The sequence below is a fragment of the Vicugna pacos genome, chromosome 16 (genome assembly GCF_048564905.1).
Source record: "Vicugna pacos chromosome 16, VicPac4, whole genome shotgun sequence".
Lineage (NCBI taxonomy): Eukaryota > Metazoa > Chordata > Mammalia > Artiodactyla > Camelidae > Vicugna > Vicugna pacos.
This window is the reverse complement of record NC_133002.1, coordinates 40,399,901-40,427,401: the sequence shown is the minus strand read 5'-3', so window position 1 is coordinate 40,427,401 and position 27,501 is coordinate 40,399,901. Positions and strand designations below refer to the sequence as shown.

Here is a 27,501-nt window from a genome sequence, read left to right as displayed (position 1 = left end):
AAGAGAGGCAGGGGAACCCAATCTCAGTGATTATTTGGGTTTACCCATCACTCTCTCTTCCGTAGCCCCTGGAGTCCTGGCCATCCTGAGGGTGGAAATCTTGGCAGAGGACTATGGTTGCTCCAGATTGGTCTCAGCTGAGGCACGCGGATACTCACCCACGTCCTGGCGCCTCTAGAGAGAGAACGGGGCAGCAGATCTCCACCAGAGGGGATTCCACCGACCTCTGACCCCTCTCCAATCTTGGGAAAGCTCTCCCTCGGCCTCGAAGCCTTTCTGTACCATCCTTCCTCCAACCCCCCTAAAGGAACTTGGATTTTCAGAGGTGGTAAGCAGGCAACGGAAGCGGGAGTGGAAAACACAGAATTAACATATCAAAAAGCATGCTGCTGGATACTGTGCTTGGCGCTTAACATTTATTACCTCGTAGGTTTTGTTAACAAAGCCCCGAAAGCAGGGCCTGGCGGGCCTCAGGGTCGGTGTGGGGAGGTTGAGGCGGGCGGCAGGAGCGCTCCGCCGGGCCGGGGAAACGGCCCGGGAGCAGAGCGGCCGGCAGGGGGCTCTCCGCGCCGGCCTTCGAGGGAGGAAGCGCTGGCAGCGGCTCGGACCGGTCAGAGGAGGAAAAGGGAAAATTACTGGAGCTCGGGGGCGGGAAGGGCTGCGTGACTGGGAGAAAGGCACTCGAGACTGTCGAGTCGGCAGTCCGCGGCCAGACTCGATCCCCACGGCGGCTCGGACCGCCCGGCAGACGGGCGCCCCGGCCGGCCTCACCCCGCCCGCGTGTCCTTCCGCGGGTGCCGCAGGCTGGAGCGGGCTCCGCGGCCCGGGGCGGGGGCGGCGCCGCCGAGGGGCGGGCGGAGGGCGGGTTGGGGCGGGGCGCGTCCGCTCGGCCCCGGGAGGCGGTGCGGGCGGGCGCTGGTCGCGTCCGCCCGCCCGGAGCCGCGGGGCGCGCAGCCTTCCTGATGTGTCACCAGCACGTGGAGCCAGCTCGGGCCGCGCGGCGAGCAGGCGTTACTCCCCCAACTTTCGAGGGGTCTCGCCGCTCCGCTGTTCTTCCCGCGGCCCCGGGCTTTCGCTCCTTGGGGAGGGGGCGGCGACGGCCCCCAGGTCCAGCGAGGCCCCGACCCCCGGCCCGGCGCGCCCGGAACGTCGGGGCGCGGGGTCAGGCTGGCGGCTGCTGTCCCCCACCCCTGGCGGCGGCGTGGGCTCGGCGGTGCGGGACAGCGCGGCCTGCAGTGCGAGCGGCCCGGCCCGCCCTACGCCCGGCGGATCTGAGCGCAGGTAACTCAGGCGGCGCGGAGCTGGGCCTCGCGGGATGGTGGCGAAGTTTCTCGGCGCGTTAACTCTTGCGCTCGGCCGGAGGTGGAGGATGAGGGGAGGGCTAGGTCCCCGCACCTCCCCCACCCCGGCCTCGTCCCTCCGCCTGCGCCCCGGCGGCCCGGGGGTGGCCTGGACGCCGCTGCGCGCAAGGCGTCATGTAACCCTTCGAGGGCTGGTCTCGGAGACCATAGGTCGAGGTCGGGCGAGCCGGGTGCCGCCTCTGGGGGACGCCAGTTGGGAGAAACCCAGAACCTCGGCCGCGCGGAGCGTGTGGAAAGTGGGCGGCCGGATCCAGCCGGCGAGAGCCCGTCGAGGGGTGCAGCCCGAATCCGAGACGCGCGGGAGCTGAGGGCTGGGTCTTTGCGGGCGAGATGAGGGTGTCAGTTCAACTGGCCTACAAAGTCCCAGTCCTCGGCTCCCAGGACCGACTCCTCCTCGCCCCAGGCCGGCGCGAGCTCAGCGCCCAGGTTGGGCAGGGACCCTGGCCGGGCGGCACCTCGCGGGTCCGCACTGGAGATGGGCTGGCTAAGCGCGCTCGCCGCGGGCTCTGTGCGGAGGTTCAAGGGATCCCTGCGCTTGCAGGAGCAATTGGAATGCGCTAGGTAATTCGAGTTAGTCCCTGCGTGCGGTTCGTGTCGTCCGAGTGGAGTCGGATCCCCGCCGCGGCCCACCTGGAGGGAGGGGAGAGAAGGCATCCCCCTCCCTAACCGACCGAGCTTCTGCGCCTACCAGGGCCCGCCCCGCTGCGCTTTCCGGAGCCACAACCTTGAGCTTAGGGGTGGTGAGGACCTCCCGAGGTCTAGAGTTCCTCCTGGGAATACGGGACGGGAAGTGGAGGTTTTGCCCCGTCCCCGCGCCCCACCACCATTTCTTTAAAGATGGATCTTGGTGGGTGTGTTCCTAATGGCTAGTCTTTTGTTCCCTGACATATGCAACATAATGCCTACGCGCCCCGAGTCCTCTTGGAGTTTTATGGTGAGATTCCCGTCTTAAACTCTTTATTCAATAACTTTGCTTCTACTTTCCTCCCGCAAAAGAAAAACCCCACCACCCCTGAAACCTCGGGTTTGCCTGGTGTTGGAACTTTCTGTTTGTTTTTGTTTGTATTGTGTTTTGGCTGTCTTGGGGCTGGGGGCCTTGGGAAAACATTTGGGAATACACAGTGAAGTGACCTGAACCGTGAGAAGGGCCAGTTTGACAAAATAGGGCACTTCGGGCCCCCTTCTTCCTGCCTTTGGGAAAACTGGAGAAGTTTCTAGAAGAAGGGGGGAGGGAGAGGGAGAAACCAGCCCAGCCAGGTTGGCCCACCTCTCTTGGAGTTGTGGAAGGCTTTTCCGACTTCTGTGGGCCAGTGTAGAGGAGACCTTTGCAGGGATCCTATCACACCTGTGGCTGTGTTCTCCTTGCGGTTAGGGGTCCCCAACAGAGGGGAGCCGAGTGTGAGTGTGCAGGGTCACTGAGGCAGGGTTGGGCCTGTGAGCCCAGGAGTGGGCTGGGCACAGCCCTGAACTGCAGTTGGCCGGCATTTTACCCGCGTGAGCTTTGTCCTGCGGGCTCTACCCAGTGGACCGTGCAGATGCCGGAATTGGGGGAGAAAAGAGTTTCATTGACTGTGCATCTGAATGTACAGATCTTGATGAATTCTCAGTTTTGAGGCAAAGTCTGAGTGGACTGGTGGGAGCCTTAACTTGAGGCTACCTTAATGAACGAAAATGCTCTGAACGAAAATGCTCTGTTAGGGGTACTGGATCAGGTTGGGAAAACGAAACTCTCCCTTTGAATGCATGCCTCTCCCGGTCCTGGGGATCAGTGTCTTAAAGTAAATGAAGTGGAAATCTCCAGAATATTGCGTGGTCATAAACACCCGTAGGACTGGTCTGGAGCAATGAGATGCTCAAAGCAGGCAGAGTTTAGCTTCTGGAGGAGACAGGCACAGGGATGAGGGGCATAAATCACTGGGAACAGGGCGTAAGGAGCCCGGCAGAGCTCCGGACCTCCCCTGGCCCAGCCCAGGTGGCCGGTGGTTTCCTCTCAGGCTGGGCCCCGTTCTCTGTGGCTGCCCAGGGGTTTAGGAGTTTTTAGGAAATGCCTTGGCACGTCTTTCTTTGGGGGGAAGTGAGTGATTAGGCTTTTCCTTCTTGGGATCTTTTTCCTTTGCAAGATGTAATTGAATCAGCTATGCCGGGGGCTGACCTGGCCTCCAGCAGCCGATTTGTGTTGTGATTTAAGTCGTGGTATTTAGGAATCGTGTTTTAGTTGAAACTTTTTTGATTTCGCTGCCCCTTTTGAATTCTCATAGTTTCCTTAAGCACGTGCCGCCTCCTCCTCCACCCTTACCCCAGTCCATCCCTCTAAGCGGGGTACCTTGCAACTTCGTGGGGGAAGTGGCTTAAGTGGCAGACTTGTTTGCCCTGGAGCCTTCTTCAGGAAGCAGCTAAATGCATGGTGGGAAGCTGGCGGGAGGCTAGGATTTTAGCCAGACCCCCAGAGAGACCCACGGAAGACTCCTAAAATCCAGCTGGTGCTGCCTACTGGGAGGAAACTTACATTCCCTCAACTCTTAAGTAAATTGCAACCTGGTGAATAATTAACCTCGCCCATTTAGCTTTTTTTTTTTAAAGAAAAATAATATCCCAACCTGTGAAAGATTAGAGATCAATTTTTGTCCAGCTGGAGGAAGACTGGATTGATGAAGGAGTGTTGGGAGAAGCCGACCCTCTCACCTCCACCCCCAAGTCCTAGCAACTCTGGACATTCTGATCTTAGAAATCCCTCCAGGGTTTCTCTGGTGGCTGTTGAGGGGGGCGGTCTCTGAGCTGCCTCCCCAGGTTTCCTTCAATCCCTCTGCCCAAAGCCAGGGATTGTCTGAACCCTCAGGAACGGTCAGGATTCTGCCCTCCACTTTCTGTAGCGACAGCTTGGCTCTCTCACTTCTGCACTGAGTTGATTCTGCTGCCCCGCCAGTTTGCAGCTCTCTGCATGGGATGGTAAATATTTGGCCTGTCTGTCCTTTTACACAAAAGAACAGCACTCCTAATCAGGCAAGTCCGTAGAAGAATTGTCTCAGAAGCAAGGAATCCTTTTGGGGTCTATGAAGGGTTTTTCTCAAAGCGGCCCAGTGTGAGGGCCATGAAGGCAGATGTTGGGTCCAGATGGACTCCAGTTTAACTACCATTTGCCAGCTAGATGGCTTTTGGCAAGTAACGTCTCTGCCCATTTCTTCCCTGGTGGATGAGGGTTCTGAGACCTCCCTTGTAATGCTGCAGTGAGACTTAAAAATGCAGGCCCAGGGCCTGGCACACATCAGTAGACCTGTAACTGCTGGTCCTTGTCTCCTCGACCCTCTTATTTTGAATAAGCACATGGCCTTGGGCAAGTTTCTTAACCCACTGGGAACAGCAGCTTTGTAATCGTAAGGCAGGATGATGTTTGGGAACCTGGTTCCCTGTCCAAGTCTCAGGCCTCTCGGTTTCCACCAACCACATGCCAGGGACCGGACCTGGCTGGGGTTACAACCGTGGGTAAGACCCTGGCCACTCCAATTTGTACACCAGCTCTGAACGCAATTGAGGGGTATTATGAGTCCTCTGGTTGTTGCCGAGGCTGTGACTCTGAGGGGAAAGGCTCCCCCAGGGTCTCACAGCTGCCTCTGGTGCCACAGGAATGGGACGCCAAGGTGCAGTAGGGCCTCCCGGTTGGAACCAGCCATCATGAGCTGTGGAACAGGAGGTGGATGGGTCTGGATTAGCCACGTTCCTTAAAGGAACCCTGGGTGCGCAGAAGTGGCCACCTCGCACATCTGCTCAGCCATGCATCCAATCTGGAAGGACTTTCCAGACTCCATGGTTCAGGAAAGGCAGATTGCCACAGCTGCTCTTGGCCCACTCACGGACCAGCAGGCCAGCCAAACGCACTCCAGTGGGACCAGTCAAGCAGGGTACAAAATCGAAGGTCTGGGGGAGGGGGAAGGAAATCATATGATATTCCAAAAAGTGCTGCAGAGTAATCACCATGGGGAATAAAAATCAGTTTCTTCGGACTTCCTTATACTTTTTTTATGGCTTAGTGAGGTTTTTATTTTGAATTTCAAACTGGTGGTGGAGATGGACCCTAATCTCATCATTGCTTTAAAGCCTGCAGCCTCTATAGCCCTAACTGGCCCTGGGCAGGGTTTACAGGTGACTTCTCACCCACTGCTCGGCTCTCTCCCGCCCCTCTCTGGCAAGGTCTGGGGAATTTTGAAATTGCCCTGTAGCCAGACCCCTGGTGTTTGCTGCCCAGGAGAACTGGGGAAGGAGGTGCTATGTGGAAAGAACCATCATCTGATTTTAATCTCAGCTTTGCCACTCTGGGCCTGACAGCCCCCTTCTCTGTCAAGTAGGGGGCTGGCCCGAATACAGTGTACACCCCTTGTAGCCTCCACAGTCTTCTAAGGTCCTGAGCCAGGAGGCTCAGAGGCAGGCACCCAGTTGGAACATGGGGCTGTAGTCTGGAGGAGCAGGGGAAAGATTCAGAGGTGTGCAGCTGGGAAATTTGGATCAGTGCATGAAGCTTTCTGGTTCATTCTCATGAAATGTGCTTCCTCTCACTGGATTTCTGCCCTGGGGTGCATGGGGTTCAAGGAAAAATGCTGGTTTCTCCTTCTTGGTGCCTGAAGCTTAAATTCTAGTCTTCCCATTCTCATTCTCCAGATCTGCTGGAAGGTAGACCTCCTCCCCACCTTCTGAAAACCAATAAATTGCATTGCTGCTAATGTGTTCATCACATCACCCAGCTTTCCAGGAGGCTGAAGGCAGGCGTTGGGGAAAGGGTGTTAGCTTTGCAGGCTCTCCCGTGGACTAGCTGGGTGACTTTGGACCAGTGACATGCCTTGCCGAGACTCAGTTTCCCCACCTGTGGTGCTGCATGCCCACTCTGCAGTACGATGTGAGGATCACATGAAGATGCTTGTGTGAAACCCGGGGCGCGTGGCGGTGGTGGTGGGGAGTACATGGTAGAAAACTTTGGAAGAAAAGCAAGTCCTTGCTGTATATGAGGGTGGGGTTCCTGTTTCTTCAGGGAGATACACCTGGTACATTGAGAGAGGTAGGGGGGCAAAGTCACTGATTCTTCCAGGAGTGGGTTCATCTGATCACTTACTAGTGAGAGTCGGGATAATATTCTCTTGAATCCCTTCCTCTGGAGCTTACTGCTGTGAGCTTAAGAACATGGGGGGAAAAAAGTTTTAAAAAAATGTGTCTTTGCTCTTGGAACTAATAGGGCGATGAAACAGATACTTGGAACCAGCACTTGCATATAAGCAAAATGTTGGTCTCCAGCTTGCCTGGCTGGACCACTGTATATCTGGGAAAAGTTAACCAGTCCACTTAGTCCCAGCTGGTTAGTGTAGAGGGTTCTCCCTCCCCCGGCCTGTGTCTCTCTTCCCCTGCCTCTCCTCCTCCTGTCTGGTGATACCAGGCATTTATTGTTGCCCAGGTCTGGGTGCACACGCTAACCTTGGCCAAATCGCTGAATATAAAAACATCTGGCAAAATATCACATTTCGACAATGGGCCTTTTTTCTGTAGAGCCGGGGATAGAGGGGGCAGTGTCAGGATGTTGGAAAACCACTTAAGCATTGACAGTGGAAGGGGGCAGGGTCCAGGGTCCTGACTTTGAATGTCAGGCATGGGGATAGAGCAGGGGGGCCACTCCCTAAAATAGAAGTAGGCCTCCGAACCACATCCCTCTTGTTTCCAGAACCCGAGTTGGGGAGGGGGCTGCAGCCAGCTTACCTTGGCACCCTCTGATCCTTTTGGTGGATTCTGTTGTAATTAGACAAGTCGTGACAAATATCCCATTGCCCTTTGGGCTGGGGAGCAGTGAGCAGTCCTGCCTGGAAACCCAGCCCCATTTGCTTGGGAGCCATAATTAAGCAAAAGAACAGTTCACGGGCCCTTGATTCAATAAAGACCCTTTTATGATGTTGGTTTTTCCCAGAAAAATAATACCACTTTGCCCTGTTTATTGCATTTAGATGTGTAATCATATTAGGGCTAAGCAGCCTGGGGGACCCAAGTTACGTAGTTGGGGTTTTCACCAAAGGCTGTTTACCCGGCCTTTAGAGAAAAGCAGTGCCTTTACGGAAAAGAAAAAAAAAAAGACAAGGAACATTTTGGGGGATTTTCTCTCCGCATTTCAAAGACATTTTCTTCCGTCAGGGTGACAAGCGACCCAGGAAGAAAACCAGAAAGTGAAACTAACTCGACTGGCCGGTGTCAGTGCCGGCCCTGGAGACCACAACGGGGTGTGCCCAGCGCGGCCCCTCCCTTGTCGCTAACCGTATCTTTCAGTCTCGCGTGGCACGTGCCCGGCAGAGGGCTGGAGGAAGTGCCAGAGAGGTTGCGTGTGTCCTCTCCACCAGGAGTCGTGGTGTCCTAGCACGTCTCCATTGCCATGGCAGGGCTGCAGGCGCCGGTGTTTGCAGGTGGCTGTCCTCTGCCTCCCCAGGCCCCTCCCTGTGAGGGTAGTCAGCCCTGACTAAATATAGTCCTGGAGGTCAAGGCGGCTTTTGGTTTGTTAGAAGCGTTTGCCTGGCCCCGCCCACGCCCTGGCCCCGCCCACGCACTGGCCGCTCCTCCTTCCATATATTTGCATACAGAGAGCACTCATCAGCAGTCCCCCTCTCCACTCAACCATCCCCTCTTACCTCCTTACCCAGACCTTGTGTCAGGCAGGCTAAGAACGGTTTCCCAATCGCCAAGTAAAATCCCTCCTAGGAATCTGCCCGGTGCTGGGGTTAGGTAGGGATCACCAGGGTGTCCAGAATCTCTTTCTCAATTTGCAGTTTAGAAATCACAGGCGGTGAGGAAATTTCTGGGAGTCACTCGTAGGCATGTTCTATTAAGAAATAGAAGGGTGTATAACATTTCAGAACGCTAAAACTGTGTTGCATTAAAAAGAGGGGAAATCCATTTAATTCCAGGATATCTAATGGGAGTTATTGCTGAACTGTCTTTTCAGATATTATCCTTTAATGCATACAAACTGGTCCGTCTGTTTATGGATAATGCATATGAAAATATTCTTTCAGTGTCATGACTATCAAGGTTTGCTCTGTGTGTGTGTGTGTGTGTGTGTGTGTTTAACCTTATACTTTAGATTTCCTGAATATTTTATACTTTAGTATAAAGAAGATATAAGAAGTGCTCTTAAGTTTATACATAAATATATAAATATCTCCCCCCCAAGTAAGTATAATTAGAACATCTGAAACCAGATTATCCAGTTACTACACTTTTCTAATTAGCTGTTAGGAATTTGCAATGAGATAGAATTCTTTTAGATTTCCAATGAAACTGGCCACAGGGAGGTCCCAAGGAAGTACACCAGGGTTAAAAATCATGGGTTTTCGGTTTTTACTACCACCCACCCACCTGCTACCCTCAAAACACCTAGTGTGCCTGCCCATCAGGCAGGAAAAGTGACCAGAAAAGAGTTTTGTTTTCCTTGTCCTGAGTAAATGGGGTTGGAGAAATTGTTTATGTTAGCTTCTCTCTGCTCCTGGCAGTGGAGCAGGCACCTGAAGGTGGGGTTCCAATACTACTTTTCTACAGTAGCAGTGTTAGTTTTCAGCAATAATGTTAGTAGCTGTTCTTTGGAGAAAAAATTCTGGGGCTCTGCATTCACTCAGTTGGTGTTTTCTGTGTGCCTTGGGTGTGCTTTCTGTGAAGGTGGTGGGGGTTGGGGGGGGCGGTGTACAGGGGTGAGGACCTCCAACCAGGACCAGGGAGTGACGCCGGCACTCAGCATTTGCACTTTGTAGCAGCTCCTGGTGTCGGCCCACAAGCCTTTATCCAAAATTCTGAACTCCAGAAAACTCTGAAAACCAAAAGCTGTGTTTATAGCTAATTTCGTGGGAAATCCTGACCTGAGCTGACTTGAGACTATTAGAGTGTATTTCTCTGAGGGAGTGTGGATCTTCATGGCTTTCTCTGCTGAGACGATAACGTGTGTGAGTACGGGTGCTGCCCTGATGCTCTGGTTACTGTGTTACCTTCCTACCACCTGAAGAGTTCTCAAACACGTGGGGCCTGAAGGTTTGGGGTGAGAGCTTGCAGCCCTGGCATAGGAGCAGCAGCTTCACAAAGATAGCAGGTGCCACGGCCTCGGAGCCCTTCCCTCCCCAGGCCTTGAGCTCCATGAAGGCTCAGCAGGTTTTGCTCACTGTCGGATCCTCCGTGCCCTGCTGGGTTCCTTGTGCAGACTAGGTGCTGGGTGAATACTGATCAGAAGCAGAGGGTCAGCCAGCTTTGTTCTTGAAGGCCGAGTAGTCCGTATTTTAGGTGTTGAGGGCCATGGGGTCTCTGTTGCAACTCGTGCTCTTCTGTCGTAGCGTGAAGGCAGCCATGGATATGTGTAAATGAATGAATGCCCATGTTTTGATAAAACTGCATAAACAGGTGTCGGGCCAGGTCTGGCCTGTGGGCACACAGTTGGCTGACCCCCCTGAGAAGGGTAAATGCCTCCTTAATCATAGACCCTTCCCCACCCTGTTAGCCCTGTTGTCTACGTGCATGGCTGCTGCTTTTCCTCCCCCAGTGGAGCCTCCTGTAAAGAGATAAAGGCACCCACCCTTGGCATTGGCCCCTCTGATGTTCTGGAAACGTGGCTGAAAGGAAGGAGCTTTGGACTGGCCTCTCTCGCAGGAGTGGGTGTTTGTGTGGACAAATGCGTTCGGGCTCTGGTCCAGCCTTGCTGAGGGGCACTTGCGCCTCCACCCACTGATGAGTTTTTTGGGGGCTGAGCCAACCCTGAGGCATGCTGGCCCTCAGCCTTGGGCCAGGCAGGGAGTTTGCGGGGCACAGGGAGTTTGCGGGGCATGGGGGGAGCTGAGGGTGTGAGAGTGAGTGTTTAGGAGCCGAGGTGTTCTTAGTAAAGATTTCTGGCACTTAGTACAGATTTCTGGCAGAGAGATGGGGGAACGTAAACCCAGGGGCTCTGATGCATGAGTCTCAGGCCTCTTGGCTGTGTTCATCCCAGCCCTCGAACGGCTAGCAGGGTGGATGGGGCCCGTGAGTCCAAGAAGGCTTTACCACTGCAGTGGGAGCTCAAATCCAGCCGAGCCCTCTGGCTCCCACTCCCATGGTGGGCTGGCCTGGACAGGATGGCTGGCTGGCTGGCGGGCAGCACCTTGCAGAGCCCATGCCCCTAAGCTGAGTGCTGGGAGCCACCAGCATGCCCCCGCTCGGCCCCTCCAGGCCCCCCAGCCAGCCCCTGCTGTAGGCTCTTCTCCCTGGCTGTACCCAGGTGCTTTGCTGTTGGCGGAGTGTGTGCGGGGCACCCCCAGAATATCCTAGAACTGCTGCCCTCTGCCTGACCACCTTCTTTCCTAGTCTGGGTGGGATTGGCACAGAATTTTCTTAACTTCATGTTTTATTTAAAAATTTTTTTCTTGTTTTAAAATTTGCATATATGTACTATTCATTGTTTCTAAGAACAGTTTAGAGCTTTAGCTTTTTTAAAACTTTTTTTATTGAGTTATAGTCATTTTACAATGTTATGTCAATTTCCAGTGTAAAGCACAATTTTTCAGTTATACATGAACATACATATATTCATTGTCACATTTCTTTTTCGCTGTGAGCTACCACAAGATCTTGTATATATTTCCCTGTGATATACAGTATAATCTTGTTTATCTATTCTGCATATGCCTGTCAGTATCTACAAATTTTGAAATCCTAGTCTGTCCCTTCCCAGCCCCCACCCCCTTGGCAACCACAAGTTTGTATTCTATGTCTATGAGTCTGTTTCTATGTTGTATTTATGTTCATTCTTTTTTTTTTTTAAGATTCCACATATAAATGATCTCATATGGTATTTTTCTTTCTCATTCTGGCTTACTTCACTTAGAATGACATTCTCCAGGGACATCCATGTTGCTGCAAATGGCATTATGTTGTCGTTTTTATGGCTGAGTAATATTCCATTGTATAAATATACCACATCTTTTTTATCCAGTCATTTGTTGATGAACATTTGGGTTGTTTCCACGTCTTGGCTACTGTAAATAGTGCTGTTATGAACATTGGGGGTGCATGTGTCTTTTTGAATTATATTTTTCTCCAGGTATATGCCCAGGAGTGGGGTTGAAGGATCATATGGTAAGTCTATTTTTAAAGAAACCTCCATACTGTCCTCCATAGTGGCTGTACCAATTTACATTCCCACCAACAGAGTAGGAGGGTTCTTTTTTTCTCCACACCTTCTCTAGCATTTATTGTCTGTAGACTTTTTAATGATGGCCATTCTGGCTGGTATGAGGTGATACCTTATTGTAGTTTTGATTTGCATTTCTTTAATAATTAGTGATGTTGAGCATCTTTTCATGTGCTTTTTGGCCATCTGTCTGTCTGTCTTTGGAGAGATGTCTGTTTAGGTCTTCTGCCCATTTTTTGATTGGGTTGCTTGTTTTTTTGATATTAAGGTGTATGAGCTCATAGTTTTCTTTCTAACGCAAACTCCAAACAAGGGCTGGTATCTCTGGTTGGCCTTTCTTTTCCTTCCATCATGGTTTTGTGGGCTGCTGGCTATTTTAGGGACTCTGAGTTCAGAGCAGAGTCTCCTTGCTCTGCAGCTCCTGTGGAAGCCTTGATAGCTTTTCAGACCCCAGCATGAGATGGCAGTCCCTCGGTCATCATCGTGGGTTCCACAGAGGCCAGGCATAGAACGAGGGCTCAGGGAGACCCTAGGTATTGGACTAGGGGTGCTGGTGTGTTTGGTGAGTTAGTTCTGTGTCAGAGTCAAGCCCAGGTGGGTCCACGTCTCTGTCCTAGCACAGAATGGAGGGTCCTCCATTGTGCCTCTGCCTGGGGCAGCCCCCTGACCTCACCTCATCACTGAGCCCCGGACCAGGCACTGCCTGTAGTACCATGGTGCTAAAATGGCTCAGAACAGAGTTTCTCAAAGTTGGGCATCCTGAGAACCACACAAGGAGCCTGCTGGCAATGCAGACTCCAGGGTCCCTCAGCTGACCTCGGGCCCCGGAGTCAGCACCATTAATGACTGTACGTGATTGTGAGGCTGGCGGTTCCAGGACTGTGCTGCCGGTGGGCTAACAGGGAAAGCAGCATGACGAGTGTGGAGTCGGGGAGCAGGGCGAACAAAGGGGCTCTGGCCCAGGGCAGGGCTGGGGTCAGGAAAGGTCACCCAGAAGAGGTAAGCTGAATCTTGAAGAGCAAAGCAGGGCATAGTAATGATCTTGAACCTTAATTGAGTGCTTGGTGCCAGGCTCAGTTCTAAGCCTTTTATGGGTAATCCTTCCAGCAACCCTATGAAATAGGTGGTTACCTTGCTCTTGGAGCACAGAAAGGGCTCAAGGAACTTGCCCAACGTTCTTGGCTCATAAGCAGTGAGCTGGTTCTCAACCTCCTGCTCCATTTCACCACACTGGGGCCAGGGCGCCACGGGCAACAAGACCAGCTCACGCAGAGGCTGTGCAGACCGAGGGCTGGGGCTTCCTAGTAGATGAAGCAGGATGCCGCCATGTCGCACGGTTCAGGTAGCTTGAATCTAGTGTGTGGGGACAGCTTGGGTTTCGCTGGCAGAGAATTTGGCCGTGATCTTGGTTAGGGCAGAAAGTTCCAGTGAGGTGACAGCTGCTCTACCACAGCTCTGAGAGGGCGGAGGCTGCAGCCGGGCCACGGGGATTCTGGGTCCACGTGCTCCCAGTCTGAACGAGGCGGGACCCTGGGGTGTGGGGAGAAGGTGCAGCGTTAGTGCTCAGGGAGTAGTGAGGCCTGCGCCACGACACCCGCCCCAGCCGCTCTTCTGAGCGGGAAGAATTCTCCACTCCCAGGGACCCAGCACCTGCTCTTGGGGTCTGTGGGCAAGGGAGAAGCTGCTTGGAGAGGGGAAGACACTTTTCTTGGAAGCCAGCCAAGCTCTGTGTGCTGCTTTCCTTCAGTCCTCACGTTGTCTTGCAAAGGAGGTTGCTTATTCCTGTTTACTGACGTGACAGCTGAGGCCCAGAGAAGCAAAGTAACTTAGACACCATCACACAGCAGGTAGGCAGATGGTGGCGCTACGTCTGTCTTCCGTGGGATGCACGTTTTACCACAGTGGGGTCCCTGGTGTTCTGAGAGGCCATGTGTCCTGCACGCCCAATGGGACCAGTGACCAGGCTCCCGAGGAGTGGGTGCAGTGCCAGGCTGGGTGGGGCAGGCTCCCAGCAGCCAGCAGGGCAGATTCCAGCTGAGCCAGGGCACTGGGTGGCATTCCGAGCCCCGTGTCTGTGGGAGTGGCCTGCTGGGACCTTCCTAGTCAGGGGCCCTCCCATAAAGGAGGCCCCTAAACCACCCAAGCTCTGATTCCGGAGCCCCTTTCGTCCTCCTATAAGAGAAAAACATCGGCCACCAGCCCCGTTCCTTCTTCCTTGTTGCGCACTTCTTGGCCATCCCCTCACCCCACCCCCAGTTTCTTCCAGCAGAGCGGTCAGCCCGTTGACTTGAACCTGAGCACCGTCGGGACATGCTAGAGCCTGCATTCGTCTTTGCACCCCGGGCTGCATGTGGGCGGGGGTGGGGGGCCTCTGCTGCTCCTGTGTCACGTCAGGCCTGCGACTGTCACCCGGCCTCTCCAGGAGCTCAGTGTCTGCAAGATGGGCTCACGGCCCACGTGTGAGGACAAGGGCCAGCTGGCCCTCCCCCGGGTCTTCCTGCACCGCCCCGTTCCTGGGGCTGCCCTCGTCCACTTGGAATCCTGCCAGGGTTCTAGCCCACAGCTCTCTGCAGGCAGAAGGTCCTGGGTTCCCAGTTGGCTCTGGGTGGAGCACAGGCTGGTCGTGTCTGGGTGTGCCTCGGCGGCGGGGGGTGGGGGGCAGGCAGTGAAGTTAGCTGCTGTCCAGGCCGAGCACTGGAGAGAATGGTGCTGCTGTGGAGAACCCCCCCACCACAGAGCTTCCTGGGGCCTATGCGGGGTGGGCCAGGGTCAGTGGGGGCCATCATCCCCACCTCTGCTCACCTGGGCCCTCTGGCCGATGACTTACCACCTGGAGAGTGTTCAAGGACAGCAAGAAAAATGAGGGACTTTCAGGGGCAGCTGTGTTTTCTGACTCAGTCATAATGCCCCTAAAAATCCTTATTGTTCTTGCAGTGTGCATCTGGAGCGGCGCTGAGCCACCCCTCGTCTACCCGGCCACTCCGGCTTGGTTCTGGGCTGCCTGGTCACCTGGGGTTCGATTGAGGGTGTCCCCCCCATCCTCCTGAAATGAGAGTATAGGGGGACTTGCTGATTATTTAGAAATTTTGTTGATCAATGCATTGATTTGTATGTACTTCTGTAATTTTCTTTTTTGGTGGAAGACTGGGGAGGGCCAGGCTCTGAGACATTCCTGCGTGGATGGGAGCCCAGAAGACAGGACAGGGTCTCCCCGGTTTGTGTGCATGGAAGGTTCCCAAGAACGCAGCTGCACGTGTATGGCCCAGGGTAGGGCGGCTTCGGGGCCAGTTGTGTCCAGGGCGGCAGTGCTGGGCTGGCCGGGATGCCCTGCCTTTCCTGAGAAGCCGGACCTGCTTTAGGGGTATTGGGTTTTAGAACAGGAGCCTTATTCCAGGCTCTGAGACCCGGTAAACTGGTCATTTTGCAAACCCCTCCTGCAGTGGATTTGAGGTCGTTCCTCCAACTGTGACCCTACAGCCTGGTTTCTCTTGCCCAGATGTTGTCTGCCCATCTCACCTCCTTAGATCCTGGGTCTCCACCCTGCTCAGCTGGTGCCCCCTGTCCCCCCGACTGAGCCGAGATTATTCTGGGTGGAGGTGGGGATCCTGGGGGCTTGTCAAGCAGCAGACATACCCCTCTTAATGCAAGAACACCATTCCACAAGAATGTCACCAGATCCCACAGCAACAGAATCTTCCCTCTGGCTGAGGATGGGCAGGTGGCCTGTCTGTGGGTGGGTGGGTGGATGGATGGGGAGGTGAACAAGCAGCAATCAGGACTCTGCACCTGTGTTCCGCCCTGGGTCTCATCAGCCTCCTGGATCAGCAGGGGAAATTCACTCTCGAGGTATTGCTAAGATTCCCTCCCAGGTGCCGACTCAAAAGCTCTTATCATCCAAGATGATGGCCATTTGTGGGACCCTGACCACCACGATCCTCCTTCCTGGCTAATCCAAGCCCCCTGCTCCTGCGATCAGAGATGGTTTTAAGGTGCTGTGTTTGCTCTGGAGCCTCAGCGTTCTTCTGCCCAGGGGAAGGGACAGCTCCAAGGTAAAGTTACTACGCAGTGGAGGCGGGGGAAGTGCTGTTTATCCCTTCTTGGTGAGAGGTGGGCGGGGCTCTTGTGAGATGAGATTCTCACAACCCACAGTGGACACAGGTGATGGAACACATTCTGTCCTCCTTCATAGCTGAGCGTTTGCTAACTTCCAATCAGCTGTCCCTCCCAGAGGCCCCTGTGCCCTGCCCGTCATTTCCCCAAGAACCACCTTGTTCCCGAGTGTGTGCCTCATTTTTTACCCCAGACATTTGCCAAAAAAAAAAAGAAATCCATTTAAGAAAAAAATAGTGCATAGAAAGTAAAACTGATTACTGTTTTTTCCCTCTTCATTTCAAAAACATTTCAAAAGCATTTCAAAAACACAGAAGGATGAAAAAGGCTTATAGATGTCCACACTTAGAGATAAAGTCTGCTAATGAAATAGAGCCTTCCAGCATTTTTTCCTCTTTGCATGAACACACCCTCACCCAGTTAGCAGGATTGGGGCTTCTAAAAGGGGTGAGGCTCATAACCCATTTGAGCAATGGCCCTGGGCCGTTGGGAGCCAGAAGGTCTCTATTTTCTTTTTTGCCAAATGGGCTGGGCCTTGGGCTGAAGCTCGCCTCCAGCCAGGAAGCTAATTGGAGGGTGTGGGAGCAGCACTGGGTCTCTCTACACCGAGACTGATGAAGTTGCTGGGGAGGATGCTAGAAATGTGGGCTCCGTCCTGACTGATTTCTGAGGAGACTCCTGCACTGCTTCTTGACTCTGGTCACATGCAAGAATCCCTTAGTGTTAGAAAAAATTTCACTGCCTACCCTCACCCGAGACCAGTTGGATCTAAATTGCTGGGTGTTGGGAGGGACCCAGGCCTTGGCATCTTTGTTTTTCTTAGGTTCCTCAGGTGATTCTGTCAAGCTGCCAGAGGACGACCCAGCTCCACGCCCACAGGTTGGAGGTGGAAGAGATTTCCTCTAGCTCTGCTGTCAGAGTCTGACAGAGGACATGTGCAGCTGGCAGACTTTCCCTTCCATTATTTTCCCTTCTGCTCAGAGTCACCTTTGATCCTCATTTTACAGATGGAGGACCGAGGCTCAGGAGATCAGGAGACTTAACCAGAGGACACACAGCTCGGATGCAACAGAGCTAGGATTTAGATCTGCAGCTTCTGCCTCCCAAGGCCAGTGCTCTTTAAGTAAAATTGTTGTTTATAATTAGCATATGTAGTTATAACAAGATGTGGTCATCACAGTGTCCCGAGGTTGGGGGTGCCTCTGTCTCGTGGAGGAGGTATCTGCTCCCCAGGGAGGCTGGGTGATCGTCCCTGAGTCTTCCCAATGCTGAGTGTGTACGTGGCCAGCTTGGACCCACAGCCTGCCATGCTGCCAAGGATCCCAGCTCTGGGCAAAGCAGGGTTTAGCCCCGTTTTCAGAACAGGCAGGAGGCATGGCCCAGGTCCCACAGTGGGTGGTGCCCTGGGCTCCCTAATCCCTGCTCCTCACCTGGACGGAGGCATCTGGGAAGGAGCACAGCCAGTGAGGGGCTTGCTTCTCCAGGCCCTGCTCTGAGCAGGGCGGCCCTCAGGGTCAGGACCCCTGCTAGGGGTTCTGCAGGCTCCTGAAAGCTGTCCTCGGCCCTCCCTCTCTCCTACAGAGCTGGACTCCCGGAGCCTGGCCGGAGGGCTGCCCGGGCAGGCGGCCAGCAGAGAACTAGCGGGCAGGCGCACTGTTGGATCCAGGAAGTGGTCACTGTTCCTGGGCCGGTGTCGGGGCTGGAGGGCCAGCCTGCCTCAGACGTAACAGCGGGGATGGGAGCTGAGAACACCACTCTCCCAGGGCCCGGCGGCTCTGGGCCCAGCCCATGGCCATCCTTTGGCAGGGAGGGCCCCAGCCTTGCCATGCCTTCCCTTGCTGGGCCCTGGCTCTTTCTCAGTGGGCTCTCGCCCTGCTCCCCACCGTCTCTCTGCAGCAGCGACATCCGTTTAAGCTGCATCCCAGAAGACAGGATGGCTGGGCAGGCAGATACAGCCAGCACCTTGGTGGGAAGTGGGGCAGGGGCCCTCAGCTCAGGCTTCTTTTGCCCACATTCTAGGAGATCTGGGCTGGGAGGTGGCCCCGAGCTGCCGTGCTGACCTGGGTCAGCAGCCAAGAGCAGACAGGCTGAGGCCAGAGCTTGGAGCTCCTGGAGGTGGCAGGAGTTTGCCCAGCAGCCTGATCAGCGGCAGCCACTTCACGGGGGCCGCAGGTAATGCCCCCTCCCCTCCAAACCTGCAGCCTTATTTATTTAATGGATGTAGTGCTGCCCTGTAGGAGTAGGTCTACTTTTAGGCCTGTTCTGAACAGATACGAAGCTGTGGCTCCCTTCCCTCCCATTCCAGGAGGACCCTTCACCAGAGAACTCGGGACGTACCTGGCATGAGAATGTGCGAGCGCCACCGCACCGCCCAGGACGTAAGTGTGTGTCTCCAGGTGCTGGATGTTGTTCTGTCCGTCATCTCTACAAAGATGACCTTCCCTTCAGCTTCCTCTCTGCCAGACCCTGTGGGGATAGTGGTTCTGGACTGAGAAGCTGCCCTTCTTGCCCCTGTGCCCTGTCTGGTCTGGCCCCCCAAGGCCTGGAGGCCAGGGAGGCATCCTTTCCCTCCTTGGGGTACATCCTACAAGTCAGGGTGCTGTCAGCTCCAAGGTGTTCCCACTGGGCCTGGGCCAGAGCCCCTCCCTCCCCCGCCAGCCTCCTCTGGGTGCAGACTGACGGCTCCACACAGGCAGGCAGGGCCTTCTGTTGGCCTTGGCTGGTGGGGAAGAGACTCGCTCTTACCTTCTGTTTAGACTCTTGTATCTAATTAACACGCAGAGCCTATGACATTGCAGAACAGCAGCCTTGGGTCTTGAATGAGTCTGGGGCCTGGCCACTATAGTGCTGTCTGTCTGAAGGTAGGAGTGGGTGACAGCAGCACCCCCCTGGTTATTTGTGGAGAGATATGATGACCATCTGTTGGCTCTCCCAATCAGTGTCTGCAGCCCCTTCTTTTTCTTTCAGGGGATCACCTCTTCTGTACCCCTGGGGTTCAGATAGGGCCAACTGCATCCCCTGGCTTTAGAGGCAGGCATGTGTCCCAAGCTGGACACTGCAACTCCCCCTTGGGACTTTTGCAGCAGCTGTGGGAGAAGAGGCATTCACTTTTCAGGGTGGGAGTTGCCAGGTTGATGGTGGCCACTCCTGTTCTCCACTGGAGGACAGACCCAACAAAGAGGAGTCAAGAAGTGGAGAAAGTGTGCTGTCCAGACATCAATAAGCCATGCCTGAAACTAACTGTACCTCTGGACTAACCTGATTCTATAAGCCAATATCCACCTCCCCCCCCAAAAAAAAACTATCCTGAGTTGGGTTTCTGTCATAGAAGGTGTCCGAATAAAGCAATGTTCCTCTTCGGTCTCATTTAAAAAAATCAACTTTGAGGTACACTTTACGTGCAGTAAAATCCACCCATTCTAAGTATCCAACTCATAAGTTGTTTCAAACGTGTACACCCCTGTAACTACCACCACAGACAAGAGATAGAATATTTCTCATTCCCCTTTATGGTCAGTTCCCCAGCCCCATATGACCACAGACTTACCTTTGTTCTAGGGATTCATTTTGCATTTTCTGGAATTTCATGTAACTATTACATTAATGTAAATGCTTTTGTGTCTGGCTTCCTTTACTCAGCATGTTTTTGAGATTCAGTCCTGTTGCTGCATGCATTAATAGTTCATTCCTTTTTATTACTGAATGGAATCTTATTGTATGGACGTTCCACAGCTTGTCCACTTATCAGATGATGGACTTAGGGTTGTTTCCAGGTTTTGGCTGTCACAAAGCTGTCTTGTGTAGGAATATGTTTCGATTCTTGTGCCTAAACATCTCATTTTGCAGGTGAGGAAACTGAGGTTCAGAGAGGTGGAATGACTTGTCCCCTGGTCCCATAGCCGATGGATCCTGTGGCTGGTGCAGGACCACAGGTAACAGCAGTTACGTGGCTGGGGGAACAGGGCGTGGTGTTTTGGGTGTCCCTTCGTAAAGAGCCCCTGGGACTGCGTGGGGAGGGACTGTTGGGATGAGCTGTGGCTGAGGGCCTCACCTTTTTTACCCCCTGGACCAATATCGTGTGTTTCTCCTCTGTGGACTCCACAGTTTGAAAGATATGTTTACTAAACAGTCTGCGTTCATTCCATGCAAGTGGCAGCCAGCATCCACTTCCCCAAATGTATTTCTCTAACACGTAAAGACATCTAGAACTGCCTGTCTGAGCTAACAGTCACTTCATATGAGCATGTTTGGAGGAAGACATGGAGTTGAAATCTCTCCAGCCAAAGCTAGAGACGTTTTTTTTCTTTTTTTTTCGGCTTGGGGCCAACAAATCATGCACCCATCCTAGAATTCTGGAAGATGTCAAGTTGGGAGTCCCCAGTTTAGTCCTGCCTCTCTCATCTCACAGATGCTTCAGCCAGGTCTCTTTCTTGGTCCTCTCTCTGTTCAGGTCAGGTCCCTGGAGGTCAAGGAGAGCCTTGTCCCAGTGCTCATATCGTGGGTCCATGTGGGTCATTTCCCTTGGGACTTACAGTCACCCCTGGATCCAACTCTGCTGAACCCAGATGCACCTCTGGGCCCCCCGGAGGTGTTCAAGTATCAGTGCTTAATCCCTTGCCAAAGGTTCTGTTTTCTAGGGACATGTGCAATCTGGCTCCTGGGTCTGTACTCCATGGCCTCAGTGAATGTCGAACAAGAGGAGAGGTACATTACAGGTCATGGCCGTGGGGTTGGGGACTGGATAGGGGACAAGGATGCTGCCAAATTCATCAGACTATTCCCCTTTCTCTCCTCCTCTACTCACTAGGTCTGATCAGCCAAATCCTCTCTGACTCCACGCTGTGCGTCAGAGACCCTGGCCTCCCCCACTAACCTCTGTCCAGGACGAAAGGATCCAGACTCCTTATCCTCCACTTGCTAGATGTGTGATGCTGGCAAGTTACTCAGCCTCTCTGAGCCAGCTTCCCATCTGTACGATGAGGGTAAGAATGGTCTCACCACCCAGGCTGGTTGGGATGACAATTGGTTTTGTGCCTGGTACAGAGGGGGGAGGGCATTGTTGAGGCTACCTGTCCAATTACAGCCCTGCTGTTTTTTGGGAAACACCCCTCCTCCACTCTCAGTCCCTACTGGGCAAATTGGGCTTTTCCCCTACCCAACCCCATCCCCGCACCTGCCACCAGACCCAGGCCAATCAGCACATCTCAGTATCGACCACAAGTATTGGCTCAGGCCTGGGCAAGAGATCTAAGCTGGACTGGTCCCTGTAACTGTGCCCTGAAGTTTCTGGAATAAGGAAAGTGGTACTTGCTCTTTTGCTGAGATCCTTAGCCTGGAGCTACCAGAGGCTGTTTTTACTGTTTGGCCATTTGACAATGAAGTCAGTGCAGTGAAGTCTGAAGAAAGCAAAGCCAAGAGATGGAGCCGGACACAGACTCCTGAGGATGCCCTTAGAGCTCCCGGATCCAGCCATGCCAGCAGCTAGTTAACCCCTGGTATTTTTAGAAATTAATACATAAAATTTTCTACAACTCAGTAATAAAAAACCAAACAATCAAAAAATGGGCAGAAGACCTAAATAGACATTTGTCCAAAGAAGACATCCAGATGGCCAACAGGCACATGAAAAGATGCTCAATATCACTAATTATGCAAAACTACAATGAGGTATCACTTCACACTAGTCAGAATGGCCATCATTTAAAAGCCCACAAATAATAAACGCTGGAGAGGCTGTGGAGAAAGGGGAGCCCTTCTACATGTTGGTGGGAAGATAATTTGGTGCAAATGCTGTGGAAAACAGTACGGAGTTTCCTTAAAAAACTAAAAACAGAGTTACCATATGATCCAGCAAACCCATTCCTGGTCACACATGCACTCTAGTGTTCACGGCAACACTGTTTACAATCGCCAAGACATGGAAACAATCTAAATGTCCATCAATAGATGAGTGGATAAAGAAGATGTGGGGTGTGTGTGTGTATATATATATAAAATATTACTCAGCCATAAAAAGCATGGATGGACCTAGAGATGATCATACTAAGTGAAGTCAGGCAAAGACAAATATCATATCACTTATATGTGGAATCTAAAAAGAAAATGATACATATCTTATTTACAAACCAAAAATAAGACTCATAGACACAGAAAACAAACTATGGTTACCAAAAGGGAAAGGGTGGGGGAGGGATAAATTCGGAGTTTGGAATTCACAAGTGCACACTACTATATATATATAAAAAATAAACAAGGTCCTACTGTATAGCCCAGGGAACTATATTCAATTTCTCGTAATAACATATAATGGAAAATAATCTGAACATGTATGTATGTATATGTACAACTAAATCACTATGCTGTACACCTGAGACTAACACAATGTTGTAAATCAACTATATTTTAACTAAAATAATTTTTTTACTTGTTATTTGCTTAAGTCAGTTCAAGTTGAGTTTCTGTTACTTAAAACTGAAATGATCTTGACTAATATCACAGCTTCCCTGTAAATGATCCCTGCTGTTATTGTAATTGATGTTATTATTATAAACACATTCCCAGGAGGATGCAGCCTTGGGGATGTGTAGTTCAGGTTCCCCCAGGGACCACTGCTACTCTCCACATATTATATATCCTGCATAGCAGCTCCTTCAGGGCAGGGATTCATTTTTGCTGCCGACATATCCCAGGTGCCTGGTGTCTGCTGCAGGTTAGGTGATTCATGGACACCCACTGAATGAACAAATGAAGTTGGCCCATTGCTGTCTCATCCCCAGGCCCAGTTCACATGTTGCCCTCTCTGCTTGTCCTTGGCTGACATCTGAACCCCCTGGGGTGTCTGCCAGGAGTCTGTCTTGGCAAACTGATCTCCTGTTTTCACAGTTTCCTTTCTAGGGCCTCATTCATCCCTTATCTGTTCATATATCCAGTTTAGAAAATCTTTAAAGTGTCCATTATGGACCACTATTTTAAACTACTCGCAAAAATTAACTCAAAATGGATCAAAGACTTAAATGTAAGCCCGGAAACCATAAAACTCTTAGAAGAAATCAAAGCAAGAAAGCTCCTTGGCACGGGGTCTTGGCAATGATTTTTTGGATATAACACCTAAAGCACAAGCAACAAGATAAAAAATAAACCAGTGGGATGACATCAAACTAAAAATCTGCACAGCAAAAGAAACAACAAAATGAAAAGATAATCTATGGGAAAAATATTTGCAAACCATACATTTCATAAGGGGTTAACATTCCAAAATATATAAAGAACTCCTACAATTCAACAGCAAAATATTAATGATAAGAAAACAACAGGTAAAGGACCTGAATAAATGTTTTCCAAAGAAGATACACGTGTGGCCAACAGGTACATGAAAACATGCTCAACATCACTAATCATCAGGGAGCTGAAGATTAAAACCACAATGAGACATCACCTCACACCTGTTAGAATGACTATCGTCAGAAAGACGAGAGATAACAAATGCTGGTGAGGATGTGGAGAAAGGGGGACCCTTGTGCACTGCTGGTGTGATTGTAAATTGGTGCAGCCACTGTGGAAAACAGTATGGAGAATTCTCAAAAAATTAAATCTAGAACTACTGTATCACCCAGCAATTCCACTTCTGGGAATACATCTGAAGGAAATGAAAACCCTGTGTCAAAGAGATCTCTACCTCCATGTTCATAACAGCCCTATTTATAATAGCTAAGACATGTGAAAAACCTAGGTGTCCATCGACAGATGAATTGATAAAGATGTGGTGTGCACACACGTACATAATACAATGGAATATTACTCAGCCACAAAAAGGAGGAAATATATTTGTGACAACATGGGTAGACCTTGAGGGCAATATGCTAGGTGAAATACGTCAAAAAGAAAGACAGATGCTCACTTATGTGATGTGGAATCTAAAAAAACCAAAAACCAATCTCAAAAAAAGATCAGATTTGTGGTTATCAGAGATGAGGAGCTGAGGAAAGGTGGATTGAATGAAGTCACTCAAAATGTACAAACTTCCAGTTATAAGACAAATAAGAACTAGAGATGTAATATACAACATAATGACTGTAGCTAACACTGCTGTATGGTATATTTGACAGTTGTTAAGAAAGTAGATCCTTAACACAATACTGTAAATCAGCTATACCCCCCCCAAAGTAGATCCTTAGAGTCATAAGGAAGAATGTTTCTCTTTATCATACCAACATAAAATGACAAATACCGACCAAACTTATTGTGGTTATCACTCCACAGTACGTGTAAGTCAAGTCATTATGTTGTACACCCTAGACTCATGCAGTGCTGTAGGTCAGTTATATCTCAAGGAAACTGGGTGTGGCCGGGGAAGCGTCCCTCCTTCCAGGTACCAGGGAGATGCAAAAATGAATAATGGTGGGGAGGGTATATAGCTCAAGTGGTAAGAGCACATGTTCAGCATGCATGGAGTTCTGGGTTCAACCCCCAGCTCCTCCTCTAAAAATATATAAACCGAACCCCACCCCCACCCCCCCAAAAAAAGGCTACATGAAATTTTTTTTAAAAAAATGAGTAATGCATGCCTTCAGGGAGCTTCTGTTCCAGTGGGGATGCATGCTGACAGTTTTGGTACAAGTCAGTTATTTGAGGTATTTGGGTAATTTCCTGGTACTCTGCAGAGCGGATAATGAAACCACTCTAAAGTGGTTTTAAACTAAGTTGGAACTAACTGGTTTAGTTATTCAGTTACAGTCAAAGAAAAGTTGGCACCTTCCCTCCCATCTCCTCTGCCAGTTCACACCCTACCCGGGTCAGCCCTCAGTTTCTTACATTGTTCCTGTTACTGACATTCACATCCTCTTCTGCCCCACAATGAAGTCTTTATTGCTTTGTCCACAGGTTGACTCAAAAGATGGAAAGCCGTGGAACTGCATTTACAGGACTATAATTGTTATTTACCCTTTACTGTGAGCATCTCCTTTTGGCTGAAGCTAATTGGACTGGGGTTTGTGTTTGGTCCTGTTTCGTTGAATTGGATGAGATGTATCAGGCCCCTGGGACGGAGCTCCCCCGGCCGCTTTTGTGGGCCTGTGACCCACGCAGTCACGCAGGGCCTGTGTGCAGAAGGGCCCTGTGCTTGGTGGATGCTTGGCTGTTGCTGTCTTGAAATTCAAAACAGTTTTTGAATAAGTGTCCCATAATTATGTGGCCAGCCCTGAGCTCACTGCCTTGCTGACAGAGGCCTGAGGGATCTGAGAAACTCTTGTTGGGCAGCTTTCCCTGGGAGGAAAGGCGGAGTCCTTAGGCAGGTCCTGAGGTAGCCACAAAAAATTAAAGTGATAGGCCATGGACCTGAATGTTGGCTTGTAAATGTTCCCCCTGCTGTGATGTCAGGCTGAGCTTCTCCAAGTTCCATCCTACAAAGGGGCTGAAAGATTGGTGAACCTTGGTCTCTCTCTGCAAAGGAGGTAGAATAATTCTGATGAGAGCATCAGTGCTGAATGACCCGCCCAAGGTCCCACTGCTTATAAATGGCAGGTCCTAGATTCAAGTCCATGGTCCTGATTCCCAGACCCCAGCCCTCTCTGTTCCACCACGCTGCCTCCAGACCAATGCCACGTGTGATGCAGCAGACCTGGGTTTGCATTTTAGATCTGTTCCCAGTTTGCTGTGTGTCCTTTCATGAGGGACTTACCCTTTCTGAACTACTTACCCCAGCATCTGAGAGTAGATAAACTTTAAACGTCCCTTTCCAACAGAATCACTATGAAACTAAAGAAGAGTTAAATTTTATCTGTAGATAGATTCCAGCTAACAAAAGCAGAAGGAATGAAATAGGACACCATTTTGCAGTCCCTAACAAATTAATTGCATGAATGATGGCTAACATCACAAAAGAGAATCAGATACCATGTACCTCCTGATACATCTCAACACCACCAATGACAAAGTCTTGCCAATAAAAAAAAAAAATCAAACTTGAATCTGATCAAATCTCTGCTTCCAACTAACAATTTACAGGACAGAGAATAGAAGAACACGTCCAACTACACCACAGGGCGGCGATCAGGAAAGTCCAGATGGAGCAGAATGTCACAAGACAACTAGTTTCTTCCAATGAATAAAAACAAAACACTAAGCCCAAAGAGACTCAAAAGACATACTGACCAACTGTAAGATGGAAACCTTATTTGGATCAAAATTTAAACAAATTGTAAAAGAGCAATCATGTGACAATTGGAAATTTGTACACTGGCTCTTCGATAATATTAGGAATTACTGATTTGGGGGGGTGCAATCATGGTTTAGTTAGTTTCTTTGTAAGGAAGGGTCCTCTGAGAGAGACACACTGACATGTTTATTGACGCAATGATGTCCGGCCTGAGCTCTGCTTCAAAGTAACACAGGAGGATGAGGGACGGGAGTGGGGAGGCAGGTCTGGATGGGGCAGGGTGGGCCGTGGGTTGATGACGGTCACAGCTGAGTGACAGGGATGTGGGGGGTTGTTACATTATCATCTCTGGTTTTGTGTAGAATTTTCAGTTTTTAAAAAGTCCCTCAAGCCCATGGGAGGGGTCAGTGGTGGCCTGGGTTGAGGGTGAGGGATCAGGGGAAGGATGGCCATGCCTTCTCAGAGCAGGGCAGAGGGCTGATTAAGGGACACCAGGACCTGACCCTCCCTGCTCCCCTCCTATGGCCAGTCTGAGCCCCGGAATATCGCAGTCACTCGTGCGCAGGCTCAGATCTAAAGGGTGGCTTTCTTGGTGTTCAGATGAGCTCACAGAGCCGGACTGTCATTGTAGCCCACAGTCCCAGCTCTGTCCTCCCCTGGGGACACTAGCTTCATATTCCAGGTACACCGTTGGCCACATCAGGCCACCTGGCTCCCAGCACGGGCAGGAGAAGGTGCAGCAGATGAGGGGAGCTGTGGGGTTTTCCCAGGTGTACTTTCTGTGATGGTGTTGGTACTGGTGGTGTGGCCAGACCAGGACCTGAGGACCAGAGGGCCCCTCTGAGGCCCACCACCCAGGAGCGCTCCCCCATGGAAGTTAGTACCTACCACCTTGCTGCCCAGTTTGCTGTGTGACCTGGACGAGACGCTTTCCCTCCCTGTGCCTTTGGGTTCCCCCTCCAACAGGAGGCTGCTCAGTGTTTCTCAGTGGGCTGATTTTGACCTTCGGAATGGACAATTCTTCCTAGTTAGCCTTTCTGGGCCCCTGGCCCTTAAATGCCCACAGCTGTCCCTGTGCCTCAGGCAATCAGAAAATGTCCCACATGTTTCCAACCACCCCCAGGTTGCAAACTACTGTGGGTCTCTAAGGACCTTGCCAAGACTGTAGTTCTGTGCACCTGTGTTTCTGGAGAATTGAGGACAAATTGAGGAAGGAGGGGGCAGAAACTGTTAACATGGTTCGTAGTCTTGCAGGGAGATGATACTTGGGTGGGTCTTGAAATACAACTAGGAGTTTGCAAGTTGAGGAAGTCCCAGGGCCTGGGTGAGGGGAGCTGAGAACATTCTAGGTGAAAGGGTCAGCCTTTGCTCGGCACGGAGGGATGAGGGGGCAGGGGGTGTTTGGAGAAGTGCAGAAGTTCCTGGTGGCCCCAGCATTGGCCGATGCTGGAAAACCATTCAACGGAGATGGGACATCAACTTGTGGACAACAGGGAACCAGCAAGGATTTTCAAATGGGGCAGAAGCAGGTTTTTCCACCCTGGTCCCTCTGTACGGAGAAACGAGACGCCTATGTATCAATCAAGAGAATGTTCCACGCTTCCGAGGAAGAACTCATGGGTCAAAGCTGCAGAGAATGCAGTTCCACAGCTGGGATTGCTTGCCCTGGTGGCACCCAGGTGGCAGAGAGATTTGGAGCCAACAAGCTCAAGCTTCTC

At 51.5% G+C, this 27,501-nt stretch overlaps 1 long non-coding RNA gene across 3 annotated transcripts; it reads left to right on the top strand.

The window, feature by feature from the left end:
• The first annotated feature begins 10,830 nt into the window (after nt 1–10,830).
• On the top strand, nt 10,831–25,595 carry LOC107034345 (uncharacterized). 3 transcript variants are annotated; one of them, XR_012059671.1, is made up of 6 exons: nt 10,831–15,569; nt 16,638–17,802; nt 17,936–18,008; nt 19,477–20,334; nt 20,438–20,612; nt 24,511–25,595. It is a non-coding gene; the product is annotated as an uncharacterized lncRNA (long non-coding RNA). The 3 variants fall into 3 exon arrangements; XR_012059672.1 differs by having other exon boundaries at nt 10,831–17,802; nt 19,477–19,562; nt 20,254–20,334; XR_012059670.1 differs by having other exon boundaries at nt 10,831–17,802.
• The last annotated feature ends 1,906 nt before the right edge of the window (nt 25,596–27,501 follow it).